Source organism: Gorilla gorilla, chromosome X (genome assembly GCF_029281585.2).
Source record: "Gorilla gorilla gorilla isolate KB3781 chromosome X, NHGRI_mGorGor1-v2.1_pri, whole genome shotgun sequence".
NCBI classification, from domain to species: Eukaryota; Metazoa; Chordata; class Mammalia; order Primates; family Hominidae; genus Gorilla; species Gorilla gorilla.
This window is the reverse complement of record NC_073247.2, coordinates 123,832,315-123,858,349: the sequence shown is the minus strand read 5'-3', so window position 1 is coordinate 123,858,349 and position 26,035 is coordinate 123,832,315. Positions and strand designations below refer to the sequence as shown.

Sequence of the window (26,035 nt, the reverse complement as noted above, 5' to 3'; positions counted from 1 at the left end):
TTTATATATCCTTGATCTGAAGAGGTTAGAAGGATAGGGCAGAAACAGGATAGGGCAGGAGCAGAGAAAGAAATTTTAACCTTATCCACAGTCCACTGGGAAAGCTCCAAATTTCAGAAGCACACACAGTCCTCATATGTTAAAGACAAGTGCATTGGATATAGGGCCTTTGAAGGAAACAGCTCACAAGAATAAGGCTTTTGCTCTCCCTGAGCACTGCTTCTGGTTGCATCTGGGCTTGGAGTGGAAGTCTCAGCTGGACTGCAGTTTGGCTAAAAAAAGGGAAATGCCCCCAAAGTTTTATCCACGGTCACATATTCTACTCACCCTCATGCCAAAGGGAAGACGGCTTAATCACAACATAGACCTCCCTTGTTTGGGAGACTGTATATTAGTTTGCTGGTTCACAGTAAAACTGCCTTTGAATGAAAGGCAAAGAATCCAGTGATTTTTTTTTTTTTTTCAGCGACCCTCTTGGCCAATCTTTAGAAACACTTCCTGAAGTATTTAAGTTGTTAAGAGGTGGAAGCTCCACCCTCACTTCTTCCTCCCCAACCCCCTTCCCCCCAGACACAAACTCTTCATCCCCCAGGGTAATAATTTTCTTTTCTCCAATACCTTGCTCCCATACAAAAGCTAAATACTCTCCCGAATATTGGACTGCCTCGGGACTGGGAGGACTAACGACAAGAGGAAAATTTGTCTTCCTTGGTGCCCCGAGCGACTTTTCCAAGGTAGGCTAGGAGGAGAGTGCTTAGGGCTTCCACTAAACATAGCTACTACCAGCTTCACAGGCTCCGCAATGAAAACACTCGGCCATTTAGGCAAGGGAGATGATTCTGGCATTTTCGGGAGCTTACACTTAGGCTCCCAGGGCGTGCAGAGGGGGTTAAAGAGCAACAGGAAGTACAGTGGAGTTTTCTCAGAGCTAGGGATTGTTCTGAGAATGGGTAGGGAAAGGTTTTCGGGTACCAGCCCGGCGTCCAGAAAGGCAGAGACTCACATGCCCCTTTCCTGAGAGCGCTAGGAAGGGAGATAAAAGACAAAGCCGATATTTGGGGCTGTGCGGCCAGGCCATGAGATGCTGCCAGCTAGTGGACCTATGCGCCTGCAGGTTGCAGGTAGAAGTCTCAGGCTTGTGGTGGGGGTGGGGCTATTTAGCCCCTTCCAGTTGAGCTCAAGAGGGTGGACATTCTGAGCGCCAGGCTATAAGGTGAAAGAAGTGGAGAGGTGCTTCATGTGAAAGGAAGGCGTAAAGATCAAAGAGTCGCCCAAGTGTCCGGTGACACCGCCCCTCTCCCTCCACAACAGATAACCACTAAGCAACCTAGCCCCCCGCCCCCATCCTACAATATCACTTTCCCTCCCTGCATCAATCTAGGCTGGATCTTGGGAGATCGACCCTATGGGTGAGAGGGGCACGGATGGGAGAATTAGGTAGCTCCAACTAGATTAATCTAGATCTATCAGGGATCCAAGCCTGCCCCATAGGACCCCAGGTCAGTCCCTGGCGACTCAGCGCTCCGCTGTCTCCCTGTCCTACCAGCCGCCCGCCGCCCTTACTCCCCCAGGTTCAACTCCCCTTCCTCCTGAATGACCTATGGTCGCCGGAGCAGCCTCGCCACCACCGGCCCAGAGCCCAGGCTGACGGGGGTGGGCAAAGGTCACTGCCCAAAGCAGGGGATATTCAGGCCAAGGGGCAAAGAGAGACTCTGCTAGCCATATGCTCCGAGGGACTCCTGTCCCCTCTACCCGCACCCGCGCTTAGCCTCCCACCTCCCCTCCCGTCTCTGCCACCACCCAGGGGAGGGGGAGGTCTGGGGAAGCAAACAAACGAGACAGAAAATTCCGTACCGAGGGGGGAGAGATGAGACGGTGGGACGGGGCAGCGGGGGTTGACTTGGGGCTGCGGCTGCGGCTTCCTTCCACCCCTGGCCGCGGAGCTGCAAAGAAGGCAGGAGCTGCTGCCCCTGCCGCCTGCCCCGTCCTCCCTCTTTCCCTCCCGCCTCCCCGCCTCCCCCGCCCCGCCCCGCCGCCAGGAGATTGAGAGAGGCTTCGGCCCGGGGGCTGGGGGAGGTGAGGGGTGCTTTTGCCTACCACGGCTGTCTCAATCTCTCTTTCTCTCTCTCTCTCTCTCTCTCTCTCACACACACACACACACACCACATCACAACCACGACGGGTTGTCCGCAGCTCGCAGCCACCCCAAAGGGAGGAATAAAGAACAGGAGCAGAGGGAAGCCGGGCGCAGAAAGAAGGGAAAAGGAAGAGCTCAGGGTTGGACATTTTTGGAGACAGGGGTGGGGAGGATAAAGGGAGCGTGCCTCCTTGATTTTCCCCTCCCCACCCCTCTTTGCTTTTCTCTCCCCTTCTCTGTATAGCATATTCCAGAAACGGCAGCAGAAGGGGACAGAAACCTCTAGTGTAGAAAAGGGTTTTGGAGGGGTAGCCAGCGCTCCCGCCAGCCGCTACCTAACAGCTGGAGCTTGAGTGTGCGTGTAAGAGTGTGAATGCGGCTCTCTCTCTTTTTTTTTCTCTCTCTCTCCCCTCTCTCTCCATCCCTTCCTTCCTCCCTCCTTCTCCCTCTCCTTCACACTACAGTGTCAGCTACCCCTGTCAGTTTCCCCGTGTCAGTTTCTTCCCTAGCTCTTATTGTGTGTGACTGGCTGCGTGAAGGGAGTGGGTGCGCTTGAAGGGGCTCAGGTTGGGTTAGAGAGCTGGGAGAACAGGGTAGGGACATTGGTAGAGCAAAGAGTTTCAGGGCACTGGCGAAGGTGAAAGGTGAGGAGGGCCGATCTGTTACAGGCAAGTTTGGCAATAACTGAGCATCCAAAGGGGAAGCCAAGGTAGGAGCCAGTACTTGCGCTCGTCTTTACACCCCGCCCCTTTCCCTGTGCTCATCCGCCCACCCACCCATCAGCCTAGAGGCCCCGGGCTGTCCCAGTCTGCTGCTGTTTCGCGCCGCAAAAGAGGAGTCCGGCAAGGCGCCGCACCACGCATCCTGGCCGGTGGACATCCAGACGACACAGATCTGATCCGAAGAAACCACTTGGCTCAGGGTAAGTCTACAAGCGGCCGGTGCGGTCCATTTCACTGCCTGAGTGCTGCTGAGGGGCAAGGGGCAGCGAAGTGCGGGTTGAATGAAGATGCTGGGCTGCTGTAGGCTGAGAAGCATTGACTGGCTGGCTGTGGGCTCAGGGTGGTAGGGAGCAGAGGGAGGCCAGCAACAGATTGTTTTGGAAGAGGAAATGCAATGGGGAGAAGCTCCAGGGTTGATAGGACAAGGTGCTGCCTGCGATGACCAAAAACATCCTTTCACTGGGAATATTTTCCTGAACCACAGCTTTGTCCTATCCCTGGACAATGATTTGCTCCATTCTTGGGTAGATTTTAAGATCCGTGGGGAACCTGCTCCCAGGCCTCCTTAAAATCGATTAGTGTGGCCCTCGGACCAAGGATACCTGCCCTTCGTCAAAAGCCACCTTCAGAAATAGAGAGCCAGGAGCCGGATCATGAAGGTTCAGGAACCAGGGTCCCCATTTACCTTCTTTGTCTTGTATCCTTCAAACTTAAGAAATGGCCAGATTTGTTTGCCTGTCTTCCTTAAAGGAACCAAGAAATGCAAATAGAGGGGCATCAGTCAGATCTCTGCTTCAAAGTGGACACCTCCCTCCCTCCCTAGACACACATCGACTCGGACAAATGGTCATGATCATGTCCCACATATTCAGGTACTGAGCTGAATTCACAGATGCTGATCTTTCTCCATGGTCTCTTAGAATGAGACTAGAAGGGCTTTTTCCCTATTACAACCTGGGCTCTTTGGATCGCAGTCATGTACCTGGTGACGGTTAAGTGTTTAGCAAGGTTATTACTCCCTCAGGAAAAGCCTGAAGCAGGGAAACCAGCCTGAAAGATAGAACCTCTGAACTTTACCCGAGTTTATTATAAGAGTAGGAGAGACATAGACTAATTGATAATGCTCTTTTTAGAGATTGTGCATGTTAACCCTTGGCTTCAAATGTGAAATGATTACAACATTGACATGGCACACCCAGACCCACTTTTCTATTGCCATATATTTATCTTCATGGCATTTAACAAGAATGACAGATTTATATATCAGCATTCATAATTGCCTATTGTTGGTGTCATAGGTTTTTTGATGTTTTATTGATGATTTATATTATGTCTCCTTTCCCATAAACTCTTTAAAAACTGAGATATAAATGATGTCACATGGTACCTTTCATCATGTCTTTAAAATCTGCTTATTCTAAATCAAAAGGCATGTTAATACATTTACATAGTGCGAAGTTCGTTTCAAAGCAAATATATAGTCTGGGATAAAAGAAACCCACAGGGTCAAGGAGTCTCTGAAGCTCTCTCTGTGAGGTCGAAGGAAGAATTGAATGTCACCTAAAATCCACATTTTGGTCCCTGGAAGATGCTGCTTTCATAAACTTTCACAATATACATAGGGAGAGAGAGAGAGAAAATCTGTGTGTGTGTGTGTGTTTGTGTGTGTGTGTGTGTGTGTGTGTGTGTGTATGTAGTTTTTCAAGGACCTCAATCAACCCCATACAATCTTGGCTCTGCTTTTGTAACAGAGGGGAGCAGGAAGTGAATTTGTGCTTCCAAAGCACCCAGGTTCGTCTGTTAAACTTTCTATTTATTACTATGTTACCAAAATGCAATGAATTGCCTCCTTCCAACTCAGCAAATAAGAGAAACGGATTCTGCATTAAGTGAAACTGTTTATGTTGCATCAGGCAATTTGTTCTAATGTTCACTGCTGAGAGAGAGCAGAATGAGGATTACTCAAGTAGGATCTGAAAAGGTGCCCATTCTGTTACTTTTTAAAGCAACCATAGTAAGTATTTTCTTAGGTTAAAATTACACTTTCAAATAGATATACTAAAGACCGGGTTGCAGACAGGTAGAAAAGAACTGGCAGCATCATAATTGGGGAAAAACTCAAAATATCAGCACGAATGAAGCCTACAGTGTAGGTTTTGCTGTGTTCTTGGTGATGTGAGTATCTGGCTGTTGAGGTAAGTCCTGATGGTTACCCAGGGGATAAGCATGTGAGCAGGTTCAGGGATTCAGAACCAATGTAGCCCCCGGCTTCACTGATACTAATTCACCTGGCTTCAGTGTACATCTCAACATGGAGACCTGAACCAGATATCTGCCATCCTTCCCAGCCACAAGAGCTATAATCCTAAGATTCTGTTCTTTCTATAGCTAGCAACTAAAACCGGAATGGCACGCAGAACCACAGTACTTAGAGAAGACTAGGCCAGGAAATTAGAGATGCAGAAGGGAGGAAGATGAGAGGAATATGAGAGAACCGAAGATGTTTTGAAACAAACAGAAAGAAAACTATCCAGGTGTTTGCTTTGACTGGGAATGGAATTAATCCAGAAATCAACTCATATGTGAAGCATCTTAAAATTGCCTGTATTTGACTTGCAAACACTGTGTAAACAATGATAGAATTCCATAGTACCAGGGAATTGGGAACCTTGGAGTACATTCTCAGTGTTGCTGTCTCATTTCTCTCCTTACAATATTAAATTCCAATCTGCAAGCCATTCAGGTGCTTAGTTATTGAATGGATATTTCAAATGTGTCATGATGCTTTCCTGTAGCCTGTTTTCGAATATTCTAATTTATTTTTTGCCATGGCTCCATCACTGAAGGTGGTAGATTGAAGCATTTCTGCCTGCTTTACTTCTGCCTAAGGTTCCTGTTTTCACCTTAGTATACTAAGCTGTTCAGATGCCTCCTGCTAACTGATGAAGAATATAAGGCCCAGAATCTCTCTCCCCAAAGTACTCTGTGCCACAAGGTGCCACCGGCCTAATCTGGCCCAGTCATTTGCCAGGTTTGCAGGGAAAGGTATGACAAAGTTTGCAGCCTATAGACAGAAATAAAGCCTCATTCTAGGCAGAAGTTATTCCTCATCCCACAGATGAGGGATAAGCTAAGGCCAGCCATCATGTCCAGAGCCTAGTAGCTGACATATCCACAGTGTCATCCTTTCTAAAACTCACGAAGCTTTTCTTCTGTTGATGGGCCCCTCAAACTTTGTCCAGTGAGACCAGCAGAGCCATACTGCCAGCAAGGAATGATTCCTGAATGACTCAACTGTGGTCTTATAAACAAACATGTACATCATGCTCAACTGAGTGAGCACAGATGATTTAAAGAAATTATAAAAGCTGATAGGGGCTAAGAAAAATTGCAATTTGCTGGGTGAAGGGAACTTTGCAAGTTTCTTAGGTTTGGTTTTCTGTCACCAATTCTGGAGTTGGCCCTTGGATGGTGGTGGCCAATGCAATTGCCCCAGGTTTTTGCCTTAGCAAAAGGAAAGAAAAAATAATGATAAGAAACAAGCGGGGATCTTGGTGGGGTCAATCCTCTCATTTCACCTATAGAGAAATTGAAGTCTAGAGAGTAGAAATGACTTGCCTAAAATAGACTACTAGCTAACAACAGTGGCAAAACCACAACCCAGTACTGTTTGCTGATACTAAATACATTTTCTGAAGTTCTGTGGAGATCTTCCCAAGAAATCGAGAGGTAACTAAAGCCAAGTTTACCAAGATCACAGCCCTCTACTTCCATTCCATATGTATGTATACGTGTTTATATTATATGCTGCTGTCATATCTTTGTGACTTACCTTCTTGACCACCACCTCCCCCTAACACACACACTCACACACACAATCCTATCTTGCTAGCTAAGAAAACATTATATGTGTCTATAGCTAGCGTATTCAGATGGAAGGCAGAATTAAACATGACAAAAATTTAGCTGCTCACATTTATGTGTCTGATCTGGCTCACACCACCAACAGCAAGGCATCTAGAAATCCCAGTCTGTTCTGCACCATAGTAGTTTTGGGGAATGGAAGCTAGCAGAATCCAGTGACTATGGCTCTGGTTTAGTATAGTCAGTCTGAGAATCAGCCCCCCAAATGCATGTGCAAATACACACACATGCACACACACACAAACATGCACATACAGTCACACTCTTTCCGAAAAATTAAGACAAAGAAAATAGAAAGGATAAGGCAGGTGGTTTTTAGAGCAGAGTACAAGAAGAAGGAAAGGTTTGCAGAGGGATATTCTTACCTTCCCCCATTCTTTAGCCTTATTGCCTAATAATTTTCATTAATCCCACCCTAATTTATTTTAGGATCTGAGAAAATAGACCAATGCAAACATGTTTACTACAGCCCAGAAGGATGATCTGAAAAACCTCCACATTTGAGTGAGAATATCACAAGGACAGGGAAAAGGCTAGGATGTAGTGAGCTAGAGCCTTGCTACTCCAAGTGTAGTCCCCACACCAGGATTGCCACCATCCCCTGGGAGGTATCTATAAATGTAGAATCTCAAATCCTTCCCCAGACCGACTGAATAAGAATCTGCATTTTATGAAGATCCCCAGTGATTCATTTTTATACTAAAATTTGAGAAGCACCGGGCTAGAGCTTATCCAAAAAGCATCTGAAAGATATTTGAAAATAAACAATTACCTACTGAGTATGTAGGGAAAATTCATGTGGCTTATCAATTAAAAAATAAAATATAAACTTTTTCCAGGTCCACTTATCTTATTATTCACTGTAAAACCCTTCAGTGTGGGCAAGAGAGTTCATGTAAAGGGAGTGAGATCATAGGATTTGTTTATTTACCAGGACGACTTGGGTGTGGGAACTCACACAGACCTGAGTTCAAATCCTGGCCCTGCTCACGAATTACTAGCTGTGTAAACATGCACTTTGCCTCTAAGCCTCACAGTCCCCATCTATAAAATGGGATTAATAATAGTACCAACTGGCACTGGGCTGTCATGAAAAATTAAATAAGACAGTATAATGCACTGGGATATGGTGAACAATCAATAAATAGAAGATATAATTCATACGATTTGGCTAATAATTTTAGTTTGGTAGAAAACCAACCACTAGATGTGATATATTGGGGCACCTAGCATTATTTCTAAATGACGTGAATCTTACTGGGTTTTCTACAGATAGAGTGCTAAGATATACAACAGTAAAATATATTTAAATATAATGGAGGCCACTAGAAACAAATATTTTTTCAGAAGGAATTACGGGTGTCCCTAGTGAAATCACTCCATGGAAGAAGACTGAAGTCAGAAGTGGCCCTGTTCTATGAAGCATATCTCAAAATATTACCAAGTTAGAAAGTCAAAAGTCAGGCATTTTCTGCATGTTTGCATATATATGCAGCATGAAAACACATGGATACACACACACATACATACACACACACGGACGCATCATTTGATGGACAAACTATAAAATAATTCAAGGCCAAAATGACATTCTAGGAGCAGAACTAGGTTTCTGCCTGATAAAATCTTTAAAATGCACAAATAATAACCTCTACTTCGTAACTTGCTCATGTTGCACAGTTTAATGACTTAGGTATATACTATAGCTATTACTATTTTGTAGGTGAAAAAAAATGAGCAACTCCTACCTCTTCCCAGCCCATGGTGCTACCTACCTGCTCAATTTTCTCACCAGTAAAATATGATACACGTAGTACTCATAAAGTCCAAGAAATCACCAGGCACTTGATTCTATAAAGACTTATTGACTGGCATGTGCAATCTGGGCAACCTGATTGTAAAGACACAGAGACAGACACTACCACCTCTGGGTCCCAGTCCTTTGGTATGTTCCGGACCTCCAGCTTCCCCTGATTTTCAATAGTATCAGATTAGTAAGGTATCAATAATCTTATAATAGACAATACATATATCTAATTGCTAAGATTTCTGTGATCACCCTAAATAAACAATAGCAAGTGTTATCAATTATTGACTATCTTTATATTAGTTTTCTACTGCTGCCATAACAAATTCTCACAACCTTATCAATTTAAAACAACACAAATTTATTATCATTATAGTTCTGTAGTTCTGAAGTCTGACACAGGGATCACTGGGCTAAAATCAAGGTTTCAGCAGGACCGCCTTCCCTTCTGGAGGCTCTAGCAGAGAATCTACTTCCTCACTTACTCAGATTGTTGGCCTAATTCACTTCCTTGATGTTACAAAACTGAAGTCCTAATTTCTTTGGTGGCTATCATTCCCAACTTCTAGAGACAACCCACATTCCTTAGTGCATGGCCCCATTCCTCTGACTTCAAAGCCAGCAAGGGCCTGTTAAGTATCCCCTTACACTTTGATGAGGGGGAACTCAGCTGGCCAACTCCTGTCTCTTCTCCCTTTGCATCTCTCTCTGGTTGACCGTTCTGCCTTCCTCTTCTGCTTTGTTTTGTGCTTACATTGGGCCCACCGACATAATCCAGGATTATCTCCTATTTTAAGGTCTGCTAATTAGCAACTTCAATTACATCTGAAAAATCTTTTTCACCATGTAACATATCATATTCACAGGTTCTGGGGATAAGGGTGTTGACATATTTAGAGGTTGGCCATATCTTGTCTACCATAATCTTCTGTGTGTTGAGTGCTACAAATATGTGGTTTTAAATGACATTCACTACAGTTTCTATATGATAGGTATTATTATTATTCCCATTTAACAGGTGAGGAAACAGGATCAGACAAGTTAACTGGTATGTTTAACATTGCGCAGCTTGTGAGTGGTGGAGGCAGGGTTGGAACACAGGTCACTCTTCCTCCAAATCTTGAATTTTCCCTATTGGCCTACATTATGCTGAACATGGCCTGAAAGTTTGTGACTCACATAAAATATTTAACCTCAAGAATGAACAGAAAACGTTATCCTTTTGATTGTTGTCATCTTTACATAGTGGTCACCACCAGAAATTTTTTTAGTAGCTTTTAGTCTAATGATAAAGACCAAACAATGAAGAAAGATTGACAGGAATATAAAATGTATATTTGTTTATACATCTAGGAAAAAGCTGATGAAGTAGTGATGGGTAGGTAAAGAAGATTGTCGCAGAATGTTTGATGTTGCAAAAGAGAGGATTTTCACATTTGTTACGGGGCAGTTATGCCAAGGAAGAGGAAAATGAGAGGGCTAGTTGGAAGGATAGAAACAAGAGAGTGTTAAGGAGTAATTAAACAGCTCAATCCTCAAAGTGGTAATTGAGCCCCTAATATCAATCATTTGACGAATATTCGCTCAGTGTGCACCAGGCGGAAGGCACTGTTGGGAATGCAAACAGGCATGCCCTTCCTTTTCCCTCTAGGAACTTTCGACATGGTCAGAAGTGAGTGGGATGATGGGAGCAAACATGAAGTGAAATCCTGGTGTGGCCAAGTAGGGCATTATGCTTTAAGCCATTCATGGAAACAGAGGCAGGTACTTCCAGGAGATAGAGTGGGGAAGTTCAGTCTGTAGAGGCCTTTAGATGTTCAGGCTGTGCTGGATTTAATTTAGTGGATGAAAGGAAGATACGAAAGGATTTTGAGATTTAAAAAAAGAAATAATGATAACAATGTTTGGGAATGATTATTCTGGAAATGGTGTGTAGGAATTCTGGATTGGTGGAGGAGCAAGCAATGGCAGGCATACCAGTTAGGAAGCAATTATAGAAATTTAGGCTTTTTGTCCTTGCGATAGTTTGCTGAGAATGATGGTTTCCAGCTTCATTCACGTCCCAATAAAAAAATATATATATAATAAAATAAAATAAAGATGATAAACAGAACTTTGCTACTCAAATAAAAATAACTGATATGGCCTTCAAAAAACAAAAAGGAAATTTAGGCATGAAGAGTAGCACTGTGGTTAGGTACAGAATCTAGGTCCAAATTCGTCTAGGTGTGATTTTAACTGTGCCACTCTAAGCCTTAGTTTTCTCTTCTATGAAAAGAAAAAACTAAAAGTACCTGCCTTAAAAGAATACTGTGAAGTTGAAATGAGTTACATGTACAAAGCACTTAGCCCAGTACCTGGCCAGAGTAAACATGTGCACGTTAACTGTTATACTGTTGTTTTTGCTGTTGTTACTGTAGTGGTGCACTTGGAAAGGATGGGGTATAAAATACACTGTAAAGAAACAATAATGTTGAATGGCTGTGTGATGTGTGATGAAGGTAGTCAGAGATGACTTGCAAGTTTTACCTCCTTGCTAGGTAACAGAAAAATGATGCCATAAGAAAATGTGAAGGCGAGGTGAGATAATAAGGCGAGGAAGATAATAAGTTGGTAATAAGCTTTGATATAAAATTAAGCGCCGAGTCAGTGTGAGACATTCTAGTGAAAATGAAGCTTGGAGTCAGTGTGAGGCTTGGAGTCATTTGAAAATGACTACCAAAAATTTTAGATGTGACACTGGAGCTCAAGAGAAAGTTTAGGGATGAAATGAAAATTTAGAAAGTCACAGACATAGCAATTTTTATCTCTGGGCTGGGCATGGTGGCTCACATCTGTAATCCCACCACTTTGGGAGGCCAAGGCAGATGGATCACCTGAGGTCAGGAGTTCGAGACCAGCCTGACCAACATGGTGAAACCCCATCTCTACTAAAATTACAAAAATTAGCCGGGCATGGTGGCACGTGCCTGTAGTCTCAGCTACTCAGGAGGCTGAGGCAGGAGAATTGCTTGAACTCAGGAGGTGGAGGTTACAGTGAGCTGAGATCATGCCACTGTACTCCAGCTTGGGCAACAGTGAGACTCCGTCTCTAAAAAACAAACAAACAAACAAACAAAAATTTATCTCTGAGAAATACACGTAAAATCTCCAAGAAAGAAAGAAGAGAGACAAAAGCAGATAGTTAAGGTTTAATCTGTGGCCCATGATTAGTGGGGGCAGAAGAGCCACAGGAAGAATGATTGAAGGCAAAAAGAGACCTGTGCAAGGCACTACAGGGAATTCACAAGAAGAACATGCCCTGCTCAATACAACTTATAGACTCAGGACAGAAAGCATTATAAAGTATGAAATATATAATAATGACATTCAATTTTAAAATATAAATTATCAGTTTCAAATATACCTAATTTTGTTGACTAGAAAAGACAGGAAGTCTTCATAAGTATTTTAGCCCTTGAATGATGAGTGACATTTGGAAATATATCAAGGAGCACATTTCAGATGAGAAGAATTATATGATCAAAGGTGAAGAGTTAGAAATGGGCACACCAAGTTTAAGAGAGAGAGAGAGATCGATCTGACAAGAGTGAAGGAAGATAAGGAAAGGTAAGAGAGGAAAAATGTTCAAATCACCCACATAGCTAAACTCAAGTCCCAACTCAGTCTCATCTTAGCTTTAAAGTTGGAAGTTTCATGTGATTGTTTTCTGACATAAAACTCAACTCCCAGCTTTCTCAGTTAAGTGACTGAGTGGACAGTGATGCTTTTAACAAGAATAAAGTGATAGAAGAAAAATAGCAGGTTAGGGTGAGGTGATAGGAGGGTAGAAAAGGGATGATGAGTTATGTTTGGGACATGTTGAAGTAAAGGTGCCAGTGTGACATCCAAGCACAGATGTTAAACAAGCAGTTAGTTAAATGGGTTTAGAACTCAAAATAGAAGTCTGAGCTGTAGATATAGATTAGGGAGTCATTATCCCATAATAACAGGACAATAATAGCAGTGATGATGACAAATACTTATGAAGTATATACTCTATCAAAGGCATGGTTCTAAGAGTTTTCCAAATAGTAAATCATTTAACCTTCACAACAACCTTATGAAGGAAATGCTATTTTTATCCTCATCTAACAAAAGGACTAAAACCAAGGCTCAGAGAGGTCTCATGCCCAAGGTCACACAAGTGGTATCTATTGGAGACAAGATCCAAACCCAGGCAAGTACAGATCCAAAGTTCGTGCTCCTCGTTACCATACTAAGAGTGAGTGTTAGTAGTCTTAGAAGTAGAGTCACTTACTCTAGCAGAACAGAGTAAAATAGGTCAGCTACTGATCCTTGAAAATACCAATATTTCAGAGGTAAGTTGGAGAAAAGAATCTTTCAGAAGAGACTAACAGTAATCATAGAGATAGAAGGAAAACTAGGACTGAGTGATGGCCTTAAAGTCACTGAGGAGAGAATGCCCAAAAAGGGGAAGGGATATTAGCAGCATTAAGAGCTGCAGCCATTGGATTTGACAATTCAAGGGGCTTTGAATAATGCAGTAGTTAGGACAGGGGACAGCAAACCACAAGCCATGGGCAAAATTGGGCCTACCATCTGTTTTGGTGTGGCCTCAAGCTAAAAGTGGTCTTCACATTTTTAATGCCTGGAAAAAATCAAAAGAAAATACATTTCATGATGTAAAAGTTATGTGAAACTCAAATTTCAGTGTCTATAAATAAAGTTTTATTGGAACACAGTCATTCTGATACATTTATGTATTGTCTATGACAGCTTTCCTACTACAATGGCAGAGCCTGGCAACAGAGAGCATATGGCACAAAAACCCTAAAATCTTCTCTATTTAGCCCTTTACAGAATAAGTTAGCCAGCCCTTAGATTAAAGGATTAGCTGAAAGTCAAACTATCTCAGTTCAAATCCCAGCTCTTCCACTGACTACACAATGTGACCTTGAAAAAGTCACCAAATGCTCTAATGACCATTGTCAGTAAAATGGAGATTAAAATGGTATTTATCTCATAGGATTCTTTTTATTTATTTATTTATTTATTTATTTATTTATTTATTTATTTTTGAGACAGGGTCTCAATCTGCCACCCAGGCTGGAGTGCAGTGGTGTGATCACGGCTCACTGCGGCCTTGACCACCGCAGGTTCAGGTGATCCTCCCACTTCCCCGAGTAGCTGGAGGTACAGGTATGCGACACCATGCCCGGCTAATATTGTGGGTTTTTTGTTTTGTTTGTTTGTTTGTTTTTGTTTTATTGTAGAGGGGGGTGTTACACCATGTTGTCCAGGCTGGTCTTGAACTCCTGGGCTCAAGTGATCCACCCACCCTGGCCTCCCAAAGAGTAGAGATTACAGGAATGAGTCACTTATCAAGCCCAACTTCACAGGATTTTTTTGAGAATCAAATAAGACAATTTGTGTAAAGGACCTAACACCGTGCCTGGTACATAGTTAGAACTTAATAAATGTCAGCTGCTGTTGACTTTTGATATGGTAGAAATGAAGCCAAATTTCAGTAGGTGGCAAAAGGAATTGGAGATGATGTCTATACAAATAGAAACTATACTTTTGAAAATTTTCACAGTGGATTTGAGGATGGAGGAGGAAGTAACTTTGAGGGGGGGCAGTTTTCACTTTTAGTGGAGAGACTTGAACTCAGGGAAAGGGAGAAGTGAATGAAGATTGAGCATCTAGGAGGAAAGAAAATGAAACAACAACCTGATGAGGTAGGAAGATCAAGAGTAGAGATCAGAGATTAACCTTAGAAAGGAGCAGGAATAATTCTTCCTCAAGAAATAAAATCGAGTTGGATGCAAACATAAGATTTTACTTGGGGTGGGGGAAATTCATATCTCAAAGACTCTTTCCTCTATAAGGTTGGAGACAAGCTTTTCTGTTATGGGGCATGGGTAGGGGAACTTGATGGAACACTGGCTATGGAACTTTCAGGAAGAAATTGGCCCAGGAGATTCCAAAGAGGAATATGTATGAAATGGCCCCGTGGGCTTGATGGAGCTTGGAAAATCGAACTTGGTGGCGTCAATCTGCACAACCATGTGAATTACTCTAGAAGTGCTGAAAAACCTGAAAGAAGAAATCCAGAAACTAGAGGGGTGAGTTAAGTCATGACTTTTAGTTGTGTTGAAATACTTGGAAAAGTTAACGCCACCATTGGCAAACATTTGAATCCCATACCAGCCTGTCATTGGAACCACTGCCTCTGGGACCCTGGTCTTGTCAAAAGGCTCTGCAGCTTGCTCATCTTTATCCTGCCTGGTGTCGTATCATGTTTGCACAATGGCACAGCCTCCCCAGACATTTCTGGATTTCTTTCCCTGAAATCTCATTGCAACGTAACAGAGACAGACGGTACATTGGAAAGCTCTGAGGAGGAACATAAACTGTGACTTTTGTGGAGAGAGAATGATACTGCTGAAGGACGGGGGCTAGTGCTACAGAGTCTGAGTACCTTTCAGGACTCCCTGAGCCTAGCCATAAAATCCCTATTAATTTGAGAGATGCAGGACACAAGCTTTATGGTGTCCAGGATAAATCCAAATAAAATGCTACAATGGCTGGTGTGCTGGGTTTGGCTCCCTTGAGACTCCAGGGGTAAAGTTACAGGGCTAACAGGCCAACTCCTGTCTGGGCAAACTAAAGGCAGAGCAGAAGTCAGGGAAGGAGACGTTGTCTGAGGAGGCTACAGATTCAGAGAACAAATGCTTTGGCTAGAAGTTGAGATGACAAGGAAGAAATGGAACAAGTTTTCCTAAAAAGGTGCCCACTGAGCCCCCTGGAGGCTTGCAGCTCAGCTAGAACTTAGCGAGGGCAGTTCTGAAGATTCCATTCAGACTTCCTCTAGAGAGCATGCACCTTCTGCTGGGGAAAACAGGTCTCCGGTAGGTATTTCCCCATCTTACCCTGACCTTTTGTCCTGGGACTCAGACAAGTATGCATTCCCCTTAGAGGCTTCCAGGCTCATCTGGAGGTCTGCTAAAAGGATATGGAGAGCCAGTTTACATTCAGATAGCACACACATGCCCAAAGCACTTTCCCATCCAGCATCTTAAGCAGACTAGTATGGTGTCAAAAGCACTATACTGGGAGTCAAGAGTCCTAGCCCTGCTACTTACTAGGAGTGTGACCTTAAGCAAAACACTAAGCCACTCTGAACCTCAACTTTTAGCATTCATAAACTAAGGATAATAGTAGTGCTGTCCTAATAGAGTTGTTGGGAGGATTAAATAATAGTGCTTAGCATAGAGTCTGGCTCATAATAAGCACTCATTAGCTGCCATCCTCATTTTCATCATCCTCATTTAACATATAAAGAACTTGAAGCATGTATTAGGCTTGAAGCCTGGCTCTGACACTTATGAGTCATAAGACCTTGGGCAAGTCACATCACCTCTCTGAGCCCATTTCTTTCTTCTCAGTTTAAGGTAGACTTGGCTGATCCTACAGGATACTGTGTGTAAAAAGTATACAATACTTTTCGAATGCTATAGTATTCGTTTCCCTTTTCAGAGAGCATCATCTCTTTTTAAAGACAGGGAAAAGTACCTGAGAGGTAAAGGCATTTACCCAGTGAAGCAACAGAAAACCTGGAATGAGAACCCAAGGCCCTCTACTTGCAACCCAGGGCTCTTCCTAATTATATTCTCTGAAAGCAGTTTGGTCTGGTACTCAGAATAGAGTGTTCCACATGGTCCCAGCAGTGCAGGCTGTGCTGATGATGTGTGTGTTTCCCTGATGCTTACCAGCCAGAAGGCAGCAGTGCTGACTGGGCCCCTTGCAGGCAGATGTCAGAAGCCAGAACCTCAAGCTCTTTGTTTGCCCCTGTAGCAAGTGACTAGCATTCAAAAATAGAGAGTTCTGGCCATCTTCATACCCAAAATACTTTCTTCTCCCCATAATCACACAACCTGGGTGTATGAATCCCTATCATTCAAGCTTTGTCCTTTTAAGCTTCAGCCGTTGTTCAAAAGGTGAACTCCCTATGACATGCATACAATGCCTGCTACCAAGAATCAGCAATCAGAGCAACAGTATGAATTAAATTATTCAGTGCTTTTTCTCTCTGGAAGCAGGAAAGAGGGAGATTTCAAGTGCAGGACACTGTTCAGTCTTCCTGGATAGCTAGAACAAACTACAGACAGCAGGAAAGATATTATAAATGGAGAGAGGGGCACATAAAAAGTGGGTTGCAAAAGCAGCCCATCTCTACCCATTTTGAAAGTGCAGGAACAGGACAGACAGAAGAGACATCCCTGGAATGGTGAAAAGAGCATCCATTTAGAATGACAAGGTCAGACTTCCAATATTATGGCAAATTTCCTAACCTGTCTATGCCTCAGTTTCTTCACCTGTAAAATGGAGTGATCATATCATCTACCTTACCAGATAGTTCTAAGTGTAAGAAGAAAGAAATGTGTGTGAACATGCTTATAAATCAATGCCCAGATCTAAGTGATCATCAAGGATTTGGTTAACTTCTCAGAGGAGGCTCGAGGATGCAGTGACCTTGACAGCTAAATGGCCAGGTGAGATGCACCTGGCGTTCCTCCCATCCCCTTCACTGTTAAGTGGAGCATTTAATGCACCTGCCATGCTTCCTCTCTGAGCCTGCCTCTCTTCTCATCTCTGGCAAAGTGGAAGCATTTAGTAGCTCTCCCTGGGGCCAGCAGTAGGTTTCAAGAGCTCTGATCTGAGAGCAGTGGAGGTGGGCAGTTGGCAGAGGGCAAGGCTCTTCTGAGACTGAATGCCTTCCCTCTGGCCAGCTGTGGCCTCCAGACAGATACGGAAGTCCTGCCACCAACCTAGGGTAGCAGAGACAATTAGGATGACCTCTCAGTGACAAGACTCTGGAGTCATTAAAGCAGTGACATAATTGGCCTGACAAAGCCGAGACGGCAGACACACAGTCCAGCAATATGGCAAAATAGTTGTCTCGAGGAATAAATAAAGCAATCTATAAATAATTACTGAGGCTATTAGCTATATTTTATCTTCTCCCCTATCCTGCTTCCTGACACTACTGGATTCAGAGGCCCCACAGGGGTGGCAGTCAGAGTAAGAGAGGTGACAAGGGAAGGAATGGCTGGGGCCAAGGACTCCAGTTGGCTAGAGGCTATTGGGGACCCTGCAAAATATCTACCTACAAGTTCCAGGGACCCCTCAAAGTCTTCTGTGATGAAAGCAGGCAGGAATGGGTGAAGAGTCACCTCTAGTGAGGAATGGAAGAGAGAAGGGACTGCTGATAGGACAGAGAAATACCTAAGGCCCACTTATCAGGTCATGACTTAGCCCTAGCCACTACAGAGGTGACTGACCCTGGGCAAAGCTGAAGCTCCGGATATGTGTGGGAAGTAAGTTGAGAGGGTGGTAAGATGCCGGGCTGTATAATTACCCTGAAAGGCCATTCTCACAATTTCCTTCTCTTTGCTTTTATTAAATAAACCCTGAACTGAAAGTGACAGAAAGGGGAAGATCATGTATGAACAAGTAAAATCAGAACTGGTAAGGAGAAAACAAGGCCAGCCACATTATCCCTCAAACTGAGAAATTTAAGTTTCTTTGTACTCTGCCCTAAATTTTATTTAATTCATTTTATTAAACACTTGGCATATTCCAGACACTAAGTGCTTTACAAATATTGACTCTCATAACCCTCATCACAGCCCTCTGAGATAAAGACTATAATAATTCCCATTTTACAGATGAGGAAAACAAGAGACAGGGACATTAGGTAAATTGCCTGAAATAGCATAGCTAATAAATGGTGAAACCAGGATTCAAACACAGGCTAGCCCGATTCTGGAGAAGAGACCATGCTCTTCACCTCTATGATATGCTTCCTGACAACTTACATTCAAACTCTACACCTACCATGTTCTGTTGATATTTGATATTTATTGGTGGGTATCCCCTACCAGTCTAAGCATTGATGGTAGGCACCATGAAGGCCAGGGCCAGACCTTTCTGGCTCACCAACGTATTCCCAGGGCCTAACACAGGGGCTGAATGATTAAATGAATTCATTAATGAAATATAGATTTCATGAGTATTTAATGAAAACAACCAAATGCCAAATAATTGCAATAGTTTGAGACAGGAGCTATTTTCAATGTATGTGCAGAACTGTAGATGATTCTGAGCTATAGGAACACAGAAGCAGAAGGGTTTGGTTCTGCCTGGAGAAGTCAGGGAACGCTGTACAGAAGGGATGTAACATGAGAGCTGGGACTTGAAGGAGAAGTAGGTATTCACAAGCAGAGAACGGCCATCAGGTGGAGGTATTCTAGGCCAAGAGAAAGGCATGAGGAAAGTCAGAGCTGTCTGGGGACAGGTAGTTGTTGTGGTTGGAGTCTAGGATATGCACATGGTAGCCAGAGGTACCTTTGGAGAGCTAGGCAGGAGCCTACTGGTCAATTCAAACTTGATCCTATAGCCAGAGCAGAACCATCAGCCAACTTTTTTTTTTTTTTCTTTTTGGAAATAGAGTCTTGCTCTGTCATCCAGGCTGGAATTCAGTGGTGCCATCTCAGCTCACTGAAAGCTCTGCCTCCCAGGCTGAAGCAATTCTTGTGCCTCAGCTTTAGCACACCACCACTCCCAGCTAATTTTTTATATTTTTTGTAGAGATGGGTTTTCGCCATGTTGGCCTAGCCGCTCTTGAATTCCTGACCTCAAACAATCCACCTGCCTCTGTCCCCCAAAGTGCTAGGATTACAGGCGTGAGCCACTGTGCCTGGCCCCATCAGCAAACTTTTAAGTAGGACAAAGATATGACAATCAAATTTGTGTTATGGAAATGTCATAATACTCAAGGGAAAGATGGAAGAGACCATGAAGCCAAGGAGACCAGAAAACAGAGGTTTGAAGGCAATATCCTGAATCGAGGATAGAGATTGTTAGAGGCTGTATTGATAGCTCTTGGTGATAGGATGTGGAAGAATAAGGGAAAAGGAGGATTCAAGAATGACTCCCAGTTTTCTGGCCTGGGAAACTGGATAGATGGTGTTGCCAAAAATGGATATGAAATATGTGAGGTAGGTTAAGATGAGAGTGATGATAAATTTGGTATTGAGTATGTTGAGTTTAAGGTATGTGTGGAGGGATTGTATACCAGTGGTGATGCTCAGTAGGCAGTTTGACACATAGATGTTAAACTCAGGAGAGAGATATAAGAAATTAGATTTGATTCATCACTGTGCAAGATCAGTCATTGAAACCAAGTGTGTGAATGTGTGAATGAAACTAACCTTTTTTTTTTTTTTTTTTTTTTTTGAGACGTAGTCTCTCTGGTCTCCCAGGCTGGAGTACACTGCAGTGGTGCGATCATGGCTCACTGCAAGCTCTGCCTCCCGGGTTCATGCCATTCTCCTGCCTCAGCCCCCTGAGTAGCTGGGACTACAGGCGCCCACCATCATGCCCGGCTAATTTTTTGTATTTTTAGTAGAGACAGAGTTTCACCGTGTTAGCCAGGATGGTCTCGATCTCCTGACCTCGTGATCCACCCGCCTCAGCCTCGCAAAGTGCTGGGATTACAGGCGTGAGCCACTGCACCCGGCCTAATCTTTTCTTTTAAACTCACACAGATCATGATTTGATCCATCCTATGATGAAAGGAAACTCTCTAGGTCTTAGGATAAAAGAGAGATGCCTTCCCTTTCAAATACTAATTCCTAAACTTTTCAGTAGAGAGATTATTCCTGATACATTTCTAGATGCTTAGGGAAAGTCAGTCAATGATTATGGACAAGCCAGAGGCTTGGCTCCCATTCTGAGAGGTTGAGCCAAAGACTCCGGGTACTTCCTTTGCCTTTTGGAAGCCAGCTGTCAGAGGTGTATGAAGCTGGCACAATTGGTAGCAGCTCTATGGTCTCCACATTGCAGGAGGGAATATATCTTTCTTCCAGTTGCCCCCTACACTTGTTGACTGACTGGCTATTGTGGCCCAAAGCAAAGGTTGGCAAATAGCCTTTCCTTTTCAGAGAAAAAGAAAGAAGAATTTTAAAAAAGGGCATTTTTGCTAAAATGCTCAGTGAACTTGGGTGAGTAATTTATCCTCTCCATGGCTTGAGATATAATGCTATCTACCTGATCTACCTCACAAGAAAGTTGTGAGGATCAAATTAATCATGGAGTATTAAAATGCTTTTTAAAATACACTACAAGCAAGATATATTATAATTTCAAGCACCAAGATCTCTGGGCTCTAGTTTCCAATCCTTCATTGTTCCAATTAAAAATGGTATTTTACTTGGCCTTCGTTTACTTTCCTATATACGACAGAAGTGACCATAGACCTTTCATATTTTGGAGTGTGCACGTGTTTGGGGGGCAGGATGTGTGCTGGCTTGTAGACAAATGCAATGATCATAAATGGCTTTAGAATAAGTAAGCACTTGGCCAGACGTGGTGGTGGGCACCTGTAGTCCCAACTGCTCGGGAGGCCGAGGCAGGAAAATGGCGTGAACCTGGGAGGCGGAGGTTGCAGTGAGCCGAGATCGCGCCACTGCACTCCAGCCTGGGCGGCAGAGCGAGACTCTGTCTCAAAAAAAAACAAAAACAAACAAACAAACAAACAAAAGAATAAGTAAGCACTTAAAAATGCTAAGTAGGGTTTTATATACTACCTGACATTATTCTTTTAATCTTTCACATCTCTTCCTCTGATATCTCTTTTTCTTCAAAGAATTCATGCAAGCATACACTACTGAACCCAGTCCTCTGTGAGGAAAGGGGGGAAAAATGTCTTCCTGTGCCCTGATCTAGAGGCAGAAAGTGCTCCTTTATTTAAATTAACAAAACAAAACTAACATTTTTATTAGTTGTCTATGGTTGTATAAAAAAGCAGCAAATCACAGTCCCTGAAATGTCTGCAGTTCTCAAAAGCCAAAACAAGCATGAAGACATGAGCTAATATCAAGCAGAGAGGCTATGCCGCACAGAAAAGTAAGGAAGAAAACATGCCAATGGATAAAAGTTATTTAGCCCCTGAATGGATTGCCTAGAAAGGTAATTTGGGGCAGGATCAACGGACTTGAAATCTGAATGAAATAGCAAGAGAGATGAATCAGGAAACAATGGAATTGATCTGTCATAGTTTGGGTTAACCCCTACAGGCCAGAGTTCAAACAAACCAGTCTAGAATCTGTAGGTCCCTTCAAACCTCAGAGTCTCAAGTTATAATTATATGAAATGCACTGAGACTAATATTTTTGCAAACCAGCCTAAGACATAATTAAACAACTTCTAAGCAGAAATAAAAGACATCTGTGGTAATGCCACCACTATTCCTCAGTCTCATGGGCTAGAAGTTGAAGTCATCCTACCTTCCACCGCTCCTTTGCCCCCTATATATAATTAAGTCACTAAGCACTCTTCATTTGAATTCTGCATTTTGTTATTGCCTATCTTACTGCATTTTCCACTGCTATTACCCTACTTACTGCCCTTATCCGCAAGCTAAGCCTCCGAGCTGGTCCAACTGCCTACTGTCTCTCCCTGTCAATCCATTCTGCACATAGTCACTAGATTCATCCTCCCTTGACATTACCCTTCTACCTTCAGTAGTTCCCCACTACCTATAGGATAAAGTTCAAACCCTTTTCCCATGGACCTTAGGCCTTCCATTATCTGGCACAAACAACGTTTTGAGTATGATCTTTCTCTATAAATCCTCTGCTCTAGAACTATTTGCAGTGTCTCCCAACACAACCTCCGCTTCCTCTGCATTTACCTATACCAGTATTGTAGCAAGAATATAGCTCCCATTCTAAACTGCCTCTCAAAATATTATCTATCCTTTGCGATCCAGCTCAAATTCTACCTTACCCAATAAATATATATTGCATGTCTAGTACGCACCAGGCATTTTAAAGTCTTGCTAGCTTTCCCAGTCTTTTATTGCTCCCTCCTCTGAGTCTATTGAGCAGTGTCTAAGTATCACAATTGGCCCTTTGTAGTGATTCTCTTATATAATTATTAGCCATTTTTTTTGTCTTAATGTGTTTTGTACCCAAGTACACTGTAAGCTTCTTGAGAGCAGGAACTTGGTTCTGTATTTCTTTCTTCCCTCACCCCTTACTCTACACCCTGAAAGTAACATATTGCTTTGCATTTCATAGGAAGGAAATGTATTTTAATTATTTTTATAACAGCATATTTCCAGTCAGAAATCCTGTTGACCTGAAAGAGTTACTACATCAGCATCAAAACAGCCTAAATGAAGCATAGTAAAAGTAAAACCAATTGGCTCTCTTGGAGCCAATACAATTAAATTCTAAGTCTAGAAGGAAAACACATCTGTTCTAGTAAAATGGAATGGCCTGGAGATATAAAGAATCCCTATAACATATAGGAGGAAGAAAAAGATGACTATAGCTCATAAAAGAAAATCAAACCATTATATCATTGAAATAAACTGCTCCTGGTTTTAGACAGGAGAACTAATTCAAAACTTTCAATGACTTCAAGTTATAAGTTCACTTTACGGTTCCTTGCAGATTGAAAATTAGTGTAAAGAAGGAGCAAAGAGGTAGCCAGCACCAGAAGAACCTGCTTCTGGACTTTTTCTTTTATTCCCTTTCCCTCCTTCTCCCACTATTTTCTCCCTGCTACATCTCCAACTACCACTAGACCCCCTACACACACACATACACACGTTTTTAATAGTCGTGTGTGTGTGTAAACAAGTGTATTAGCTGCCTTTGTAAAGACTGCTCTTCTCTGTCTCCTTGGAGGATTCCAGTTAAGGAGGGACCACAGCCCTAACCCCAAAGCAAATGCCAGAGACTCTCAGAGGCTTCCTGACCTGCTCTGCCTTCACAGCTCCTCCTCTTCTTTTGCTTCAACTCTGTTTCAGGCCCCACCCTCATCTCAGATCTGAAGACTAATATGGTCCTCGGTTTTCCCCCTCAGTATTCCTCCTCAGACATGGCTTTGCATTCTCCCTTAGTTTCAACTCACGCTTGGCCTCCCAATGAAACAAGCCTGTTTTTATATCCGAGGACCATCTCCAAGGATACCCCCAGGACTTGTACACCACAGGGAGTCTGACAGGGCTGAATGCTGATGTTCAGTAGGAGATGAAGATACCCTCTCTCAACTCTTGTCTCTTTTGCCACCCTTTCTGTAGCCTTCAACACAGATTTGATCAAAATGGATCTTGGCCATACAGTAAACAGAGCTTGATATAGTCCAAGAAACTCTGTGTATGTTTAATTAATAAACAGTTGTTGAACAGCTTCAATAGCCTACAAGCTGAATCAGAGATAAATCAGGACACAGTCAACCCAGGAAGTGTTTTCCCCAATATTGGAAGGAAGTTTCTAAGGAGGAAACAGAAAATTAAGGTCCAGGAAATGGCCAGTTGTTGGAGGGTCCAGACGAAAGCCAAGGCTGAGCCAGGAGGCATTTTCATCTAAGAGTCCACAAAATTAGAAAACCGAGAAAGAGAGGTTTTATTTTCCCCATTTCACAGAGGAACTGTAGAGGCGTGAGTTCAAAGAGAAAGCATATTGCAGCTAACAAAGCAACCCTTTTGGGGGAAGCCTTCCCAAATAGGTTCTGTTGATGGTTCTCAGTCATATATTATTTTGGTGGGGGGAGGATATTCATGCAAACAACAAACTGCAGTCAGCAACATATCATATTGCACAAAGTGATTTACAATAAGAACTTCGCTTGGGAAGTGATGATAGGTTCATGTGCACCCCCAGTGGAGAAACACTGAGTTAAATCAGAGGGATCAACCCAACCAAACACAGGAACCAGGAAACCCCAATGTTTTTGACAAAGAACCTCAGATAACCTCAGAAAAGATTCTTTATTTCAAATCTGGTCGTATCTAAGTAATTTATTATGCTAAATATATTACATGAATAGGAGCAGCCTCATGTTCATTAATATTGGAAAACATTACATCTTAGATCCTTCAAAAGAATATTACTATTACTCACAACCTCACTTTATTTTGTGAGGGAAATATCTTTTATTTACTCTTGTTTTAAGTTCTGAGTAGATGCAGGTTGCCCTGGGTGGTCACCTCTCCCTGAATTGGTATATAATTTTGTCATTCTCAGGTAGTTTGGCAGGAGTTGCAAATGTAAATATCCTCAGGGGTCAGGCAGTAACATAAAACTGTGAAACTATGGGGTAGGAGATAATTGGGAGTAGTAAGAACTGTGGTGATCAGCAGAGGGCATGCCCAACCAAGAATTTAAATTCAAAACTTTTTAAGGCCACATGCTGGTCAAACATGTTTCTAAGTTTTGGACTCAACCTCTGGCACCTAGTTTTCTATCTCTGATTAAAACTCGAAGGAAAGAGGGATGGGCTTGATAAGTCCTCAGTGTCTTTCAGCTTGAATATTTGTTTATTTTGTATTAAATGTTGCAAATCAATCAGAACCCCCTTTACTGGACAGATTCTAAGTGGAATTCAGTACAAATCCATTTTCTCATACCTTAATATCACTTCCCTTATTCTATTCCTCAGAATAAAAAAAAAATTGCATGGTTTTCCTTTGACTGAAACATCTTCATAAAATTTCCTTTATTTACCATCAACATTGGTCCCTAACTGCTCTCTGTGAGAGCTACTCTGGCATTTTGGAGACTATAGAGCTGATGCCCTAACTTGGTCCTATTCTGAGATACACATAGGTGAAAATTTGGAAACAAACACTTTAGCCTGAGTTTATGATGGTAGGGATAGATGTGGAGATTTTGGGTTATCAGAAAACCCCCGACTTGGTGTTGGCCTCTCCTTTCTACACCTTCCTAACCTTCCATCCCTTAAACTCCAGGGTGATATAACTCAGAAGCACCAGAAAACAGCCTTGTCCACTGAGTGCATACCCTTAACTAGGCTCTTTGAATGGGTTTTACGTCAAGAATCTGAACAGTTCTAGAAATGGAACTGCGTCATGTGGCAGAGACTGTAGCAACCAAAATAACAGTAGGCAAGGAGAAGCTCTGCTGCCCATGCAGCTGCAGAGATGCTTCAGATGTACAGTTTCTTGTAAAGCAGAGATCATTCCATGTGTTGTGCATAGAATAGCACCAAACACATTTCATTAATGCTGAATAACCACCCAGAGAGGCAGAATGGGCTTCATTAGATGGTAAAATCCAGGAGTGGCAATGCAAGATGTGGGTGGTGAATTGGGGTTCTCATTTCACCATATTTGGGGCTCCTCAGAAACTAGTGAAGCTAGTTAAGATTTAACATTGTTAAATCAGAATTCAATGTCACTTTTTGAGAATGGAATTAACATGATGGAGAGAGTTTGATAAAGAGTATCTTGGTAATCCTACCTGTTGTGTTTGAGAGACAGGAAGCCTAGTGGTTAAACCCAGAGGCTCTCGAGCCAGTCTGTCTGGGTTCTTCTAATTCCAACTCTAAGGTCATCTGTGAGGC

At 42.8% G+C, this 26,035-nt stretch overlaps 1 protein-coding gene across 1 annotated transcript in view; it reads left to right on the top strand.

Moving 5' to 3' along the window:
* Positions 1–2,159: 2,159 nt before the first annotated feature.
* The window catches only part of TRPC5 (transient receptor potential cation channel subfamily C member 5), a 309,805-nt gene continuing 285,929 nt past the window's right edge, over positions 2,160–26,035 (top strand). Inside the window, exon 1 of the mRNA XM_004064719.4 lies at positions 2,160–3,059. The gene's annotated coding sequence lies outside the window, so the exon portion shown is untranslated. The remainder of the gene's footprint in view (positions 3,060–26,035) is intronic.